The sequence below is a fragment of the Mandrillus leucophaeus genome, unplaced genomic scaffold (genome assembly GCF_000951045.1).
Source record: "Mandrillus leucophaeus isolate KB7577 unplaced genomic scaffold, Mleu.le_1.0 Scaffold412, whole genome shotgun sequence".
NCBI classification, from domain to species: domain Eukaryota; kingdom Metazoa; phylum Chordata; class Mammalia; order Primates; family Cercopithecidae; genus Mandrillus; species Mandrillus leucophaeus.
Window position 1 is genome coordinate 2,228,513 of NW_012104388.1, and position 13,405 is coordinate 2,241,917.

General features: G+C 40.7%; 1 protein-coding gene across 1 annotated transcript in view; it reads left to right on the top strand.

Annotated features, from left to right (window-relative positions):
* Window positions 1–577: 577 nt before the first annotated feature.
* Window positions 578–13,405, top strand: part of CEP135 (centrosomal protein 135kDa) — a 106,745-nt gene continuing 93,917 nt past the window's right edge. The window contains exon 1 of the mRNA XM_011992508.1: window positions 578–660. The gene's annotated coding sequence lies outside the window, so the exon portion shown is untranslated. The remainder of the gene's footprint in view (window positions 661–13,405) is intronic.

Genomic DNA, 13,405 nt, shown 5'->3' on the forward strand with positions numbered 1-13,405 from the left:
ATTTTCATCCTTCTCCAGCTCGGGACTGCTGCCAGCAGAGAAGAAAAGGGAGGTGGTCACCGTCACGTTCTTTACTCTCATCATGTCCACTTCCATTCTTCCCCTCCCTGAATTACTGATGGAGGGAAAGAGAGAAGGAGAGCTCTCACTTGACCAGTATTGCTATGATCCAGCCTCTGCCCTCTGGCCCTACCAGGTGTTTAAACCTGACTCTGTCTTTTTTGCTGTGGGTTCTTTGGGGATCCCCCTCCCTTGAGAGAGAGAGTGAGAGAGAGAGAGAGAGAGAAAGAGAGAGAGAGTGAGATGAAAGAGAGAGACAGGAAACAAGTGGGCAAGTCACTCTGGACCTAGGAAATAGACCAGTATCAAGCCCAAGTCAACAAGTGAGTATTTTCATGTTTCCGCACAGTTAGGACTTTCTGAGCAAGTTTTTCTGGAGTCCAGATTAAAGAACAAGGCTTAGAAGTTAAATTATGACTATGACTGAATAGGTAATGAGATAACTCTAGAGAGATTTGTCTCCCCAGAGGTCTGTGTTTACACTTCAGAGCAGCAGGGTGGGAGGGGGTAAAACCTGCAACCAAGAAAACATCCCAAGAGTTGTAAACCAGGAGAAACTTCTCTTTTCTTCCCACGAGACACTTATTTGCATTCCAAAAGGTAAGAAGCCCAGACTTTTCCCTTTTCTTCCCCAGGAAAATTGGTGTACACTAGAAAGCAAAGGTTTCTCTCCCTTTCTCAGAAGGGGAAAAGAGAAAGCTGACCCTCTCACATATAAGCTCTCAGATTCATAATTTTGAGGGGGCGCTTTCTCTCCTGCAGTATAGAACCTAGTACATATAAGATGACATCTGGCTTTCATCATATCACTCTAGGGGGTTGGGGCAAGGGAATGGATAGTTTTTGACATGAATTATAATAACTTTGATCCAGAAACTTTATATTTGCATTCAGGATAACATAAATAAATACAGGTCTTAAAAACGTATCAGCCATTGAAAGAGGACTGTGTATGGTTCTGTCAGAGGTTTGTGAACCAGAGCAACTCCATCTTAAATAGGAACTGGGTAAAATGAGGCTGAAACCTACTGGCCTGCATTCCCAGATGGTTCAGGCATGTAAGTCACAGGATGAGACAGGAGGTCAGCAGAAGATACAGGTCATTAAGACCTTGCTGATAAAACAGGTTGCAGTAAAGAAGCCAGCCAAAAACCACCAAAACCAAAATGACCACAAGAGTGACCTCTGGTTGTCGTCCTCACTGCTACACTCCTACCAGTGTCATGACAGTTTACAAATGCCACAGCAACATCAGGAAGTTATCCTACATGATTTAAAAAGGGGAGGCATGAATAATCCACCCCTTGTTTAGCACATAATCAAGAAATAACCAGAAAAATGGGCAACCAGCAGCCCTTGGGCCTGCTCTGCCTATGGAGTAGCCATTCTTTTATTCCTCTACTTTCTTAATAAACTTGACTTCACTTTACTCTATGGACTCACCCTGAATTCTTTCTTGCATGAGACCCAAGAACCCTCTCTTGGGGTTTTGATCGGGACCCCTTTCCAGTAACAGTTCTTCACTGGAACATATGTGATTCTTATGCTAAAAAGGTTAATGTAATACTGAAACTGCCCTTACAATGACTATGACAGCAAGAGAAATTTAGCATGGCTGACTCTATCTTGCTTCCAGACTTACGGGCTAGCTGTACTCACTCACTCCTGGGCATAGGTGAGGCTAACCATGTGACGAATTTAGTTTACAGCTTAACTATGAAACAAGGATGATAATAGTCCCCTCTAAAACTGATTCCCTCCTTGTTGGGGGGCTGAAACTGCCTTTATAAGACTAATGAAAGGCCACAAGATTAGAATTTTGGGAAGGGCCTACATTCTGCTAAAGTATAGACATAGTTTCTATAATCCCTTACTGCTCAGGAGTCATGTGGCCAGAGGTCAGAAGGTTTGTCACTTCCCCATTTGCTCCTATAGATAACATCACTATTACAGAGCCTAAGATTGGTCTTTTGAGATATTTCTCAGACTTTTGCATTCTGCAAACCAAATGACCCCACTCAGACCCATGAATTATTACTCAGCTGGTCTTGTGGTCCCCAATCAGAGGCAGAATCAGCACATGAGGACTGTTTCCACACCCCTATGACTTTGTCCCCAACCAATCAGCAGCACCAATTCCCTAGGCCCTTGCCCATGAAATTTTCCATAAAAATCCTAGCCTCTGAGTTCTCTCAGAGAGAGACTGATTTGAGTGATAACTGCAGTCCTTCACTCAGCTGCCTTGCATTATGTAAACTCTTTCTTTACTGCAATACCCTGGTCTCAGTGAATTGGTTTTGCCTGTGCAGTGAACAGGAAGAACCCATTGGGCGATTACAGTAATAGACTGATATACATTGAGTGTGCTGTGCAGGCATATTAAAAGAAATAAGTATATCTCAATACTCAGCCATAATCTAACACAATCATTTCTGAGAATACATTTTAATAAGAAAACTGAGAAACTAGAGTGTTTCTACTCCAGAGGAGTTAGCCAGATAAGGGATGGGCTTGGAGACCATGTCAAGTGAGCAAAAATGGAAGGATCTGGGTTTATTCTGAAGAATTATCACATGCATAAGAGAAAAAATTCATTTTCTTTTGATTGCTTGGAACAAATTGCTCATACTTATGGAGAGACAGATTTTGGCTTCATATAAAGAAGAATTTTTCCAACAAAGATGTTCAGCAATGCAATGAGCTGCTCTAACAAGTAGAGAGCTCTCTTTTGTCATTGGATGTGTTTAGGTGGCAGCTGGGATGGCCATCTGTTGGACAGGTTGCAGAGGAGGTCTGGGTTCTATGTTGGAGGTTGGTCTAATTGAACTTTTAGGACTCTGGCAACTCTATGTCTCCACAAAGTTTAATTGATATTTGTCTGAACATTTTCATTTTTGGTCATTGTCCTATGGAGCTCTGTTTCTTGGCAGTCTGCTATATTCTCAGAGTTGTTTTAACTTCCAGAGTTCAAGTCAAGGCTCTATGATTTACTTTGTGATTTTTGGTAAATTACTTAATCCCATCTGTAACCTTGTGAAACCAATACTTCCTACTTTTAGGCTTATTATGGAGATTAAATGAAATGGTACTTGTAAAACATGAATTGTGTAAAGCAGCACTCACTAGAACCCAGTAATACACAATGGTTATGATTAGTTTATTAGTCTCTTAGCTTCTTGTCTGTCTCCATCCTTCTTTCACTTGGCTACCTACTCACCCTTCACATCTCACTTAGTTTTCATTTATATGCCTCTTATGTCCAGTGAGTTTGAGTCTCTTCTTATGGTAAAGAACCATTTGGCAAATTATATTTTCATACTTGTGCCTACTGTTAAATTATTTTTCTAATTTGTTCTACTATTTGTTAGTCATTTTACTGTCAATTTATAGGATCTCTTTCTATATTAGGTTTATGATATTAGTTGTAAATATTTTCCTGGTTTATTCTTTGTCTTTTGATCATAGACCTTTTGACGTGAAGCAGATTTGTTGTTCTAATTTTATTATTGATTTTATTTTTTTTTACATAGGGTCACACTCTATTGCCCAGGCTGAAGCGCAGTGGCACAATCCTGGCTCACTGTAGCCTCAACCTCCCCAGGGTCAGGTGATCCTCCAACCTCAGCCTCCCAAGAAGCTGCACACAGCTCTTAGATTGGTACAAAAGTAATTGCGATTTTTGCCATTAAAATAGCAAAACAGCAATTACTTTTGCACCAACCTAATTAATTTTTGTATTTAATGTAGGGATGGAATCTCTCTATGTTGCCCAGGCTTGTCTCGGGGCTCAAGCAATCTACCTGTCTCGGCCTCCCAAAATGCTGATATTACACGTCTAAGACACCATGCCCAGTCTCTTGTTTTTAATATAGCAGTGTTTATCAAGTCTTTCATTCATACAGAGGCCGTGAATCTCTATCTCTATTTCTTACTAACACCAAAAAGTGATTAAAAGGTATAATTCCTTGTGCTATCATTATGAAATGAAAATGTCTGATGTCATTGTAGACACACAAACTGCTACATCATCAAGATGCTTCAGCACTCTGCTTTTAAAAGGGACCCTTTCTTAATACAATTTTCCAGTGTCTCTGCTACTAAAGAATAGCTTCTCATAACATCTGATCATTTACACAGCTTGAATTTCTGTTGTAGCCAAGGTACTACAGAGGCTCCACTACAAGGCTCCAGACAGGCTGGAACTATTGTAACCATTATCTTTACCTGACAAGTAATCAAGTTGCCAGTCAAACCATACACCTGTGGAATAGGGAAATTGAGTCCCTGCTGCTTACATAAAAGACCCTGAATTAGCTGGCAGTAACATTGACATTTTAGATCCATCTCTGGCCTAGTCAGTACAGGGAAGCAACTGTGTTATACTGGAGAGAATACTGGGCTTGGTGTCAGAAGGCTTGATTCATTCACTTCAGTGCAGCACGATTCAATTCAATTCACATTTCCTGATCTCCTATTAAGAACAAGATAGTCTGCTCGGGTTATGGGTACAAAGAAGCTGTTTCACCCCTTAAAGAGCTCACAGTCTAGTGGGAGAAGCAGGATCATCGGTGACTACATCCAAATACACAGACTCTGTCTTAAAAATACAAAGAAGAAACCTAAAAAAAAGGAACTTCAATTTCTCTCTGTTAAGTTTCTCTTACATATTATGTGCACACACCCAACTATATCCCAGACATTGCTGTTATATTACTTTCAGCCCCTTATATCACAAACCAAACTTACTATTGGTCCCCTGTCCCTATCCAGTCCCTCCGCCACACCAAGATGGCTTCCTGATTATGCCATCTCAGGGTCTTCGGTCTCTGAAACTCAAAACCTTGATGTTTATCTGGATTCCTTCCCCTCCACTCACAGAGGCCCTTCCCTCACTAAGCCCTGTCCATTCTTCCTTTGTAATATTTCACACATTTCCTTCAGACCTTTATCATGTTATTAAAACAATCTTCTGACTCTTGTCCTAGATCACATTGTTTTCTGCACCAGTCACCATTCACCATTCCATCCTTCTACTACCCAGATCTATTTCCCGCAAACTAATTTCATCATGTGATTTTCCAGCTTTAAAAGGTCAATAATTCTCCATTACATATTGGATAAAATTCAAGCTCTGAAATCTAATATTTGGTGGGTCCTTTAGTCATCTGACTTCACTTTTTATTTCCAGTCTTGTCATTATCTATGCCATTCTTCTTGTCCCTGGCCCCATCAGATGGCTGTATTTATTATTGAGAAAAACATTCTTCCCCATCAATTTTCCCATCCTGTTATCTCCTCTCCTCCCTTTCTTCCATCCCCACATCTCTTGCTTCTTCTTAAGCATCCAAGTTCTAGTCATTTCAAGGTCCAACTCCAAGTCTTATCTACTCCATAAACTGAGAAGTAGCTCAGTTTTATGCTGAGGTCTTCATATCAGACCTTCCTCTGAAGGTCTTCAGAGCGTTTTTTTCTTTTCTGAATTCCTAAGATATTTATTCTGTGGCCTTAACTGGTACTTAAACATATATGTGTCAGATTGCCAGGGCGGCTTAACCAACAGAAATGTATTGTTTCACAATACGTTTGTTTCACAATACATTTCTGGAGGCTTGAGGTTATCAGGGTTGATTCTTTCTGAGGGCTGTGAGGGAGAATCTGTTCCATGCCTTTCTCCTGGCTTCTGGTGGTTTGCTGGCAATGTTGGCATTCCTAGTAGATGACATTCTCCCTGTGTTTGCATGATCTTCTCTCTATCTCTTCACGTGGTGTTCTTTTTGTAAGGATACCAGTCATATTGGATTAGGAGCCCACTCTACTCCAGTATGACCTCATCTTAACAAATAAATCTGCAATGACCTTATTTCCAAATGAGGTGATATTTTGAGGTATTTAGAGATAGAACATTAACCTATTAATTTTGGGGCAGACACAAGTCAATCCATCACAATATATAATGGAGTTCTATCACATAAGCATTTACTTACACAAGTTCAACAAAATGCTCCCAGCTGAGAAACATAAAAATGAGAAGACAGGAAAAACATAATTTGAATAATTTGGGAATCTTTGTCTTCTTTTTTTTTTTTTTTTTTGTCAGTGTCTTGCTCTGTTGCCCAGGTTGAAGGGCAGTGGCGCAATCTCGGTTCACTGCAACTTTCACCTTCTGTTCCAACAATCCTCCCACCTCAGCTTCCCTTCCCAGGTAGCTGGGTTTACAGGCATGCACCACCATGCCCAGCTAATTATTTTGTATTTTTATTAGAGATGGGGTTTCACCATGTTAGCCAGGCTGGTCTTGAACTCCTGACCTCAAGTGATCTGCCTGCCTCGGCTTCCCAAAGTACTGGGATTACAGGTGTCAGTCACTGAACCCTGTCCTTTGCCTACTTTTTAACTTTATGCCCACCAGTGAAATTGTGGCAGAAGATGTGATTCTGCTATTTAATCAGTTGCAATTTCTTTGTGCCTCTTGGAAGTGGGCATCTAGTCACTCAGAATGTGACTTGTGTATAAAAATATGTATTTGATAATATGTGATATTTGTCTTACTGGCCAGTCTTGTAATTTCACTTCAAATAAGACAATATTTCATATTTTGTCACAGTACTCTATTTCAATGCACAGCGGTAGCAAAGTAATGCTTTTACACCTCATCGAATTCTTTCCCTTGTACTTGGACAGCCTTTCCATCCTTTCTCCAATCCTAGCCACAAACTAAACAGATAAACAAAGATGGGAAATTCTTAGCTTTTAAGTGAAATGAAAAAGCAAGAGAGGAGGGAGGGAAAAATGAAGAACAGGAAGGAAGAAGGAAGGAAAGAAGGAAGGAAGGAAGGAATGAAGGAAGGAAGGGAGGGAGGGAGGGAGGGAAAGGAGAGAAGAAGAGAGGTGCAGAAAGAAGGGAAAGAGAGAAGAAAACAAAAGATGAAAAACCTTTATGCAAGTGTAAGGGTTTTGTCTTTCTGCTCCCCCTGACTAAATAAGAATATCAAGACCTAGGCGAGTGTGCTGAGTTGAACAATGGTCCCCCAAGAGATATGTCCACGTCCTAATCTCTGGAACCTACAAATGTCACTTTACCTGGAAAAAGGATCTCTGCAGATACAATTAAGGGTCTTGTTACAAGGATAATCCAGATGATCTGGATTATCCCTGTGGGCCCTAAATCCACTGACGAGTGCCCTTACCAGAGACATATAGAGGAGATTTGGCATACAGACAAGAAGGCAACATGGAGACAAAGGCAGAGATCAGAGTGATGGGGTCACATGCCAAGCAAGCTGAGGATTGCTAATAGCCGCCAGAAGCTGGAAGAGGCAAGGAAGTCTCCTCCCCCAGAGCCTGGAAGGGAGTGCAGCCCTGATGACACTTTGATTATGGAATCTGGCCTCCAGAAGTGTGACAAGATGCATTTCTGTTGCATTAAGATGCCTAGTTTGTGATTTTTTTTTTTTTCTTTTTTCTGAGACAAGGTCTTACTCTGTCACTCAGGATGGGGTGCAGTGGCTTGATCACAGCTCACTGCAGCCTCAACCTCCTGGGCTCAAGCTCTCCTCCTGCCTAAGCCTCCTGAGTAGCTGGGACTACAGGCATGTGCCACCACGCCTGGCTAATTCTTTTTTATTTTGTAGAGACAGGTTCCTATTTTATTGCCCAGGCTGGTCTCGAACTCTTGGGCTTAAGCAGTCCTCCCACCTCAGCCTCCCAAACTGCTGGGATTCCAGGCGTGAACCAGTGTGCTCGGCCCATTTGTGATCATTGTTAACAGCAGCTTGAGGAAACTAATACAAGGAGGAAAAGTAGGGAAGGGACCAGATACACTGATGGAATCAGTGTAAGTCAGGATGGAATCAGCTGGGCCATGCACTGATGGAATCAGCTCTGGCCCAGGAAATTCCTGCCTTTCACACCCCACACCCTGAGCAAGCAAATGCCAAGGAGTTGCTGGAAGACAGGTTAGTCTGGGGAGACAAGTTAGCCTGTGCATTTCTATCGCAGTGTCTAGGGGCGTTGTCATCTGTCTTTCTTATTGCTCCCTAGAGAAGACCACATTGATAGCGGCCAGAAGAGAGCTTATTGATGTCCGGCATGAATAATGCCTGTCTGTGCCCAGAGAGTTTGCTCAGCCTGCCACGGATCCTTCCTGCTGGGGCACCTGCAGAAGTCATGAAGGTGGGGACGGAAAGCATCCACCCCTGCCTAAGGTGAAACTGCATGGAACCAGCTCATGATTCTCTACAGCAAAAGACGGTGGGAAACACTCCACCGAAGACAATCCTGCTGCTTTTAGCCCCACTTCATTTCCACTTCCAGAGTTACCTGGTGTCGCCTGGGCCTTTTGAGGTTTCTACAGAGTAGTTAGGTTGCTCCTGAGCTTTTCCCACTGCTGGATGAGAGTCAAAATTTTCAGAGCTAAGTCAATTTCCTTCTGCTATTCAATCCTCACATTGTGTTGATATTGTCTCCTCTACCATCTCTTTGTCCTAATGGTTTTTAAAGAGCACCTTAAAAATTCCTTTATTGGCTGGGTGTGGTGTCTCATGCCTGTAATCTCAGCACTTTTGGAGGCTGAGGCAGGAGAATCACTGGAGCCCAGGAGGTGGAGACTAGCTTGGGCAACATGGTGAAACCCCATCTCTACAAAAAATACAAAAATGAGCCAGGCATGGTGGCGCATGCCTGTGGTCCCAGCCACTCGGGAGGCTGAGGCAGGAGAGTCACTTGAGCCCAGGAGCAGGCAGGTTGCAAAGATTGTGCCACTGCACTGCAGCCTGAGCGACAGAGCAAGACTCTGTCAAATAAATAAATAAGCCCTTTATTGTAATTTTAGGGGAGCGAAAGAGGGAGAGAGCTGAAATAACTGCGTATGTTTAACCTGCTTTCCTTAGTTAGATGGTGCAAACTTTTTATCTGAATATTTGTGCCTAGATTCAGTTCTGGATAATTTTTACCTGTTATCTCTTCACGCCTGACTTCTCAGCTATATTTGTTTTTCTGTTGCTACAAAAAAAAAAAAAAAAAAAAAAAAATTCACCCCAACCTTAGCAGTTTAGAACAACTCACAGGTATTATCTCATAGTTCTGCAGGTCAGAACTCTGTAGGTGGGCTCTGCTCCCCAAATCAAAGTGCCTGGGCTCTTATCTAGAGATAAGAGAATCTGGGGTAGGGTCCACTCATTCAGATTGGTGTAAGGAATTCCGTTTCCTACAGCTGTAGGGCTAAGGTTCAGTTAACAGTTGCTGGCTGTGAACAGGCTCTCTCTCAGCCCTTCTAGGATGCTTGCATTCCTCTCAGCCTGCCCCTTCTATTTTTGAGCCAGTAAGTCAGCTTGTTATGTCTTTTCCCATGAAGTCCTTCTTATACTTCACTGCTTTTTTTTTTTTCTTTCTTTCTTTTTTGGAGACGGAATCTTGCTCTGTCGCCCAGGCTGGAGTGCAGTGGCATGATCTCAGCTCACTGCAGCCTCCACCTCCTGGGCTCAAGTGATCCTCTGGCCTCAGCCTCCCAAGTAGCTGGGATTATAGGTGTGTGACACCATGCCCAGGTAATTTTTTTATTTTTAGTAGAGACAGGGTTTTGCCATATTGGCCAGGCTGGTCTCCAACTCCTGGCTTCAAGTGATCCACCCGCCTCAGCCTCCCAAAAGTGCTGGGATTACAGGCTTGAGCCACCACGCCCAGCCCACGTCACTGTTTTTAAGGCCTCGTGTGAGTATATTGGGCCCACCTGTAGAATTGAAGACAATGCCCCCTATTTTAAGGCCTTTAATCGTAATTACATCTGCCAACTCCCTCCTGCCATGTAGTACACTAGTCCCAGGTTCCACAGATGAGAGTATAGACACCATTAGGAGGCCATTCAACCTACGATAGCTGCTATCCCTCTAGGGCCTTCTTGGAGTCTCTCAAGTTATTATTTATATTTCTTAATTACTTTTTCATATAGTTGATTTGTTTTGTCTGCACTGGGGTCCAGGTAAATATGTCTAATTCTTTTAGCTGTGTTTTCTTTTAGCTGTGTGTTTATGCCATTTAACAAATTTTTTAAAATTTTGATGACTATATTTTTAATTTCAAAGTTTTCTGGTTAGTTCTCATTCATACCCACCTGTTCCTTTTGAAAGTTTTTATTTTCATGGGTACATGGTAGGTGTATGTATTTGTGGAGTACATGAGAGATTTTGATACAGGCATAGAATATGTAATAATCACATCTGGTAAATGAGGCATCCATCTCCTCAAGCATTTATCCTTTATGTTACAAACAATCTAATTACACCCTTTCACTTTAAAAAAATGTACAGTTAAATTATTTTTGACTATAGTCACCACATTATGCTAGCAAATACTAGATCTTATTCATTCTAATTATTTTTTTAGTATCCATTAACCATCCTCACTTCACCCCCCACAACACACTATTTGTTTCAGCTTCTGGTAACAGCTTCTGAGTTCAGTGGTTTTAAGTTTTAGCTCCCACAAATAAGTGAGAACATACAAAGTTTGTCTTTCTCTGTCTGGCTTATCTTAACACAGTGGCCTCCAGTTCCATCCATGTTGTTGCAAATGACAGACTCTCATTCTTTTTTATGGCTGAATAGTATTCCATTGTGTATATGTACCACATTTTCTTTATCCATTCATCTGCTGATGAACATTTAGGTTACTTTCAAATCTTGGCTACTATGAATAGTGCTGCAATAAGCATAGGAGTGCAGATATCTCTTTGATATACTGATTTCCTTTCTTTTAGGAATATACCTGGCAGTGGGGTTGCTAGATCATATGGTTGCTCTATTTTTAGTTTTTGGAGGCATCTCCAAACTTTTCTCCATAGTGGTTGTACTGATTTACATTCCCGACAATTGTGTACAAGGGTCCCTTTTCTCCACGTCTTATCCACCATTTATTATTGTCTCATTTTTGGATATAAACCATTTTAATTGGAGTGAGATGATATCTCATTGTAGCTTTGATTTGCATTTCTCTGATGATCAATGATGTTGAGCACCTTTTCATATACCTGTCTGCCATTCATATGTCATCTTTGGAGAAGTGTCTATTCAGATCTTTTGCTCATTTTTTAAATTGGATTATTATATTTTTTCCTTTAGAGTTGTTTGAGCTCCTTATAGTTTCTGTTATTAATCCCTTGTCAGATGGTAGTTTGCAAATATTTTCTCCCATTCTGCAGGTTGCCTCTTTGTCGATTGTTTCTTTTGCTGTGCAGAAGTTTTTTAACTTGATGTGAACCTATTTTACATTTTTGCTTTGGTTGCCTGTGTTTTTGGAGTATTACTCAAGAAATCTTTGCCTAGTTCAATGTCCTGGAGAGTTTCCCCAATGTTTTCTTATAGTAGTTTCATAGTTTGAGGAGTTAGATATGTCTTTAATCCATTTTGATTTGATTTTTGTATATGAGGAGAGATAGTGGTCTAGTTTCATTCTGCATATGGATATCCAGTTTTCCCAGCACCATTTACTGAAGAGACTGTCGTTTCCCCAGTGCATGTTATGGGCACCTTTGTCAAAAATGAGTTCACTCTGGATGTATGGATTTATTTCTGCATTCTCTATTCTGTTCCATTGGTCTGTTTTTATGCCAGGACCATGCCATTTTGGTTACTATACCTCTGTAGTATTATCTGAAATCAAGTAATGTGATTCCTCCAGTTTTGTTCTTTTTGCTCAGTATAGCTTGGCTACTCTGGGTCTTTTGTGGTTCCATATCAATTTTAGGATTTTTAAAAATTTCTGTGCAGAATGTTATTGATATTTTGACAGGGATTGTATTGAATCTGTAGATTACTTTAAGTATTATGGACATTTTAACAATATTTATTCTTCTAATTCATGAACATGGAATATCTTTACATTTTTGTGTGTCCTCTTCAATTTCTTTCATTATATGTTCTAAGTTTTAATTGTAGAGATCTTTCACTTCTTTGGTTAAGGTAATTCCTAGGTATCTAATTTTATTTGTAGCTATTGTAAGTGGGATAACTTTTAAAATTCTTTTTTAGATTGTTCACTGTTGGCATATGGAAATGCTACTGATTTTCATAAGTTGATTTTTATTGCACAACTTTACTGAATTTATCAGTTCTAATAATGTTTTGGTGGAGTCTTTAGGTTTTTCCAAATATAAGATCATATTATCTGCAAACAAGGATAATTTGACCTCTTCATTTCCAATTTGAATGCTCTTTATTTTGTTCTCTTCTCTGAAATTCTCTAGCTAAGACTTCCAGCACTATGTTGAAAAACAGTGGTGAAAGTTGGCATCCCTGTCATGTTCTAGATCTTACAGGAAAGGCTTTTGGTTTTCTCTCTTTTAGTATGATGCAAGCTGTGGCTTTTATTACATAGAGGTAGTTCCTTCTATACCCAGTTTTTTGAGATTCTTTTTTGAGAAAGGGTCTTACTTCATTGCCCAGGCTGGAATGCAGTGGCGTAATCTCCTCACTGAAGCCTCGACCTCCCAGACTGAAGCAATCCTCCAACCTCAGTTTCCTAAGTAGCTGGGACTACAGGTGTGTACCACCACGCCTGGCTAACTTTTGTATTTTTTTGTAGAGATGGGATTTCACCTTGTTTTCCAGGCTGGTCTCCAACTCTTGGGCTCAAGCAATCTGCCCACCTCAGCCTCCCAAAGTGCTGGGATTACAGGTGTGAGCCACTGTGCCTGGCCCTTTGAGGGATATTGAATTTTATCATGAAGGGATATTGAATTTTATCAAATGCTTTTTCATCAGCAAGTGAAATAATCATATGGTTTTAGTCCTTCATTCTGTTAATGTGATGTATCACACTGATTTGCATATGTTGAACCATCCTTGCATCCCTGGGGTAAATGCCATTTTGTCATAATCATCTTTTAAATGTATTGTTGAATTCGGTTTGCTAATAAGTCAATTAAACCTCTTTTCTTTATAAATTACCCAGTCTCAGGTATTTCTTTATAGCAATGTGAGAACTGCCTGAAACATTCAGGGACCCTGACCTCAGGCCTTTAAGTTCAGCAGTGACCCTGACTCTGGTCTTCCATGTCACTTGGAGCAAAGCTCACTAATGACTTTTGTCCTACTCACCTTTTTTTCTTTTTTGGGTTTCATTTTTACATTTTCTAATTGGTATGTGTTTGGGGCAAAGGGAAGCTAAAGAGTAATCTTGACTGGATGGCGGTTACACAGCCATTTTGCTATGATATTAATCTATTTATGACTACCTCTTTTCCTTTTGTATTTATTTATTATACTTTAAGTTCTAGGGTACATGTGCACAATGTGCAGGTTTGTTACATATATATACATGTGCCATGTTGGTGTGCTGCACCCATTAACTC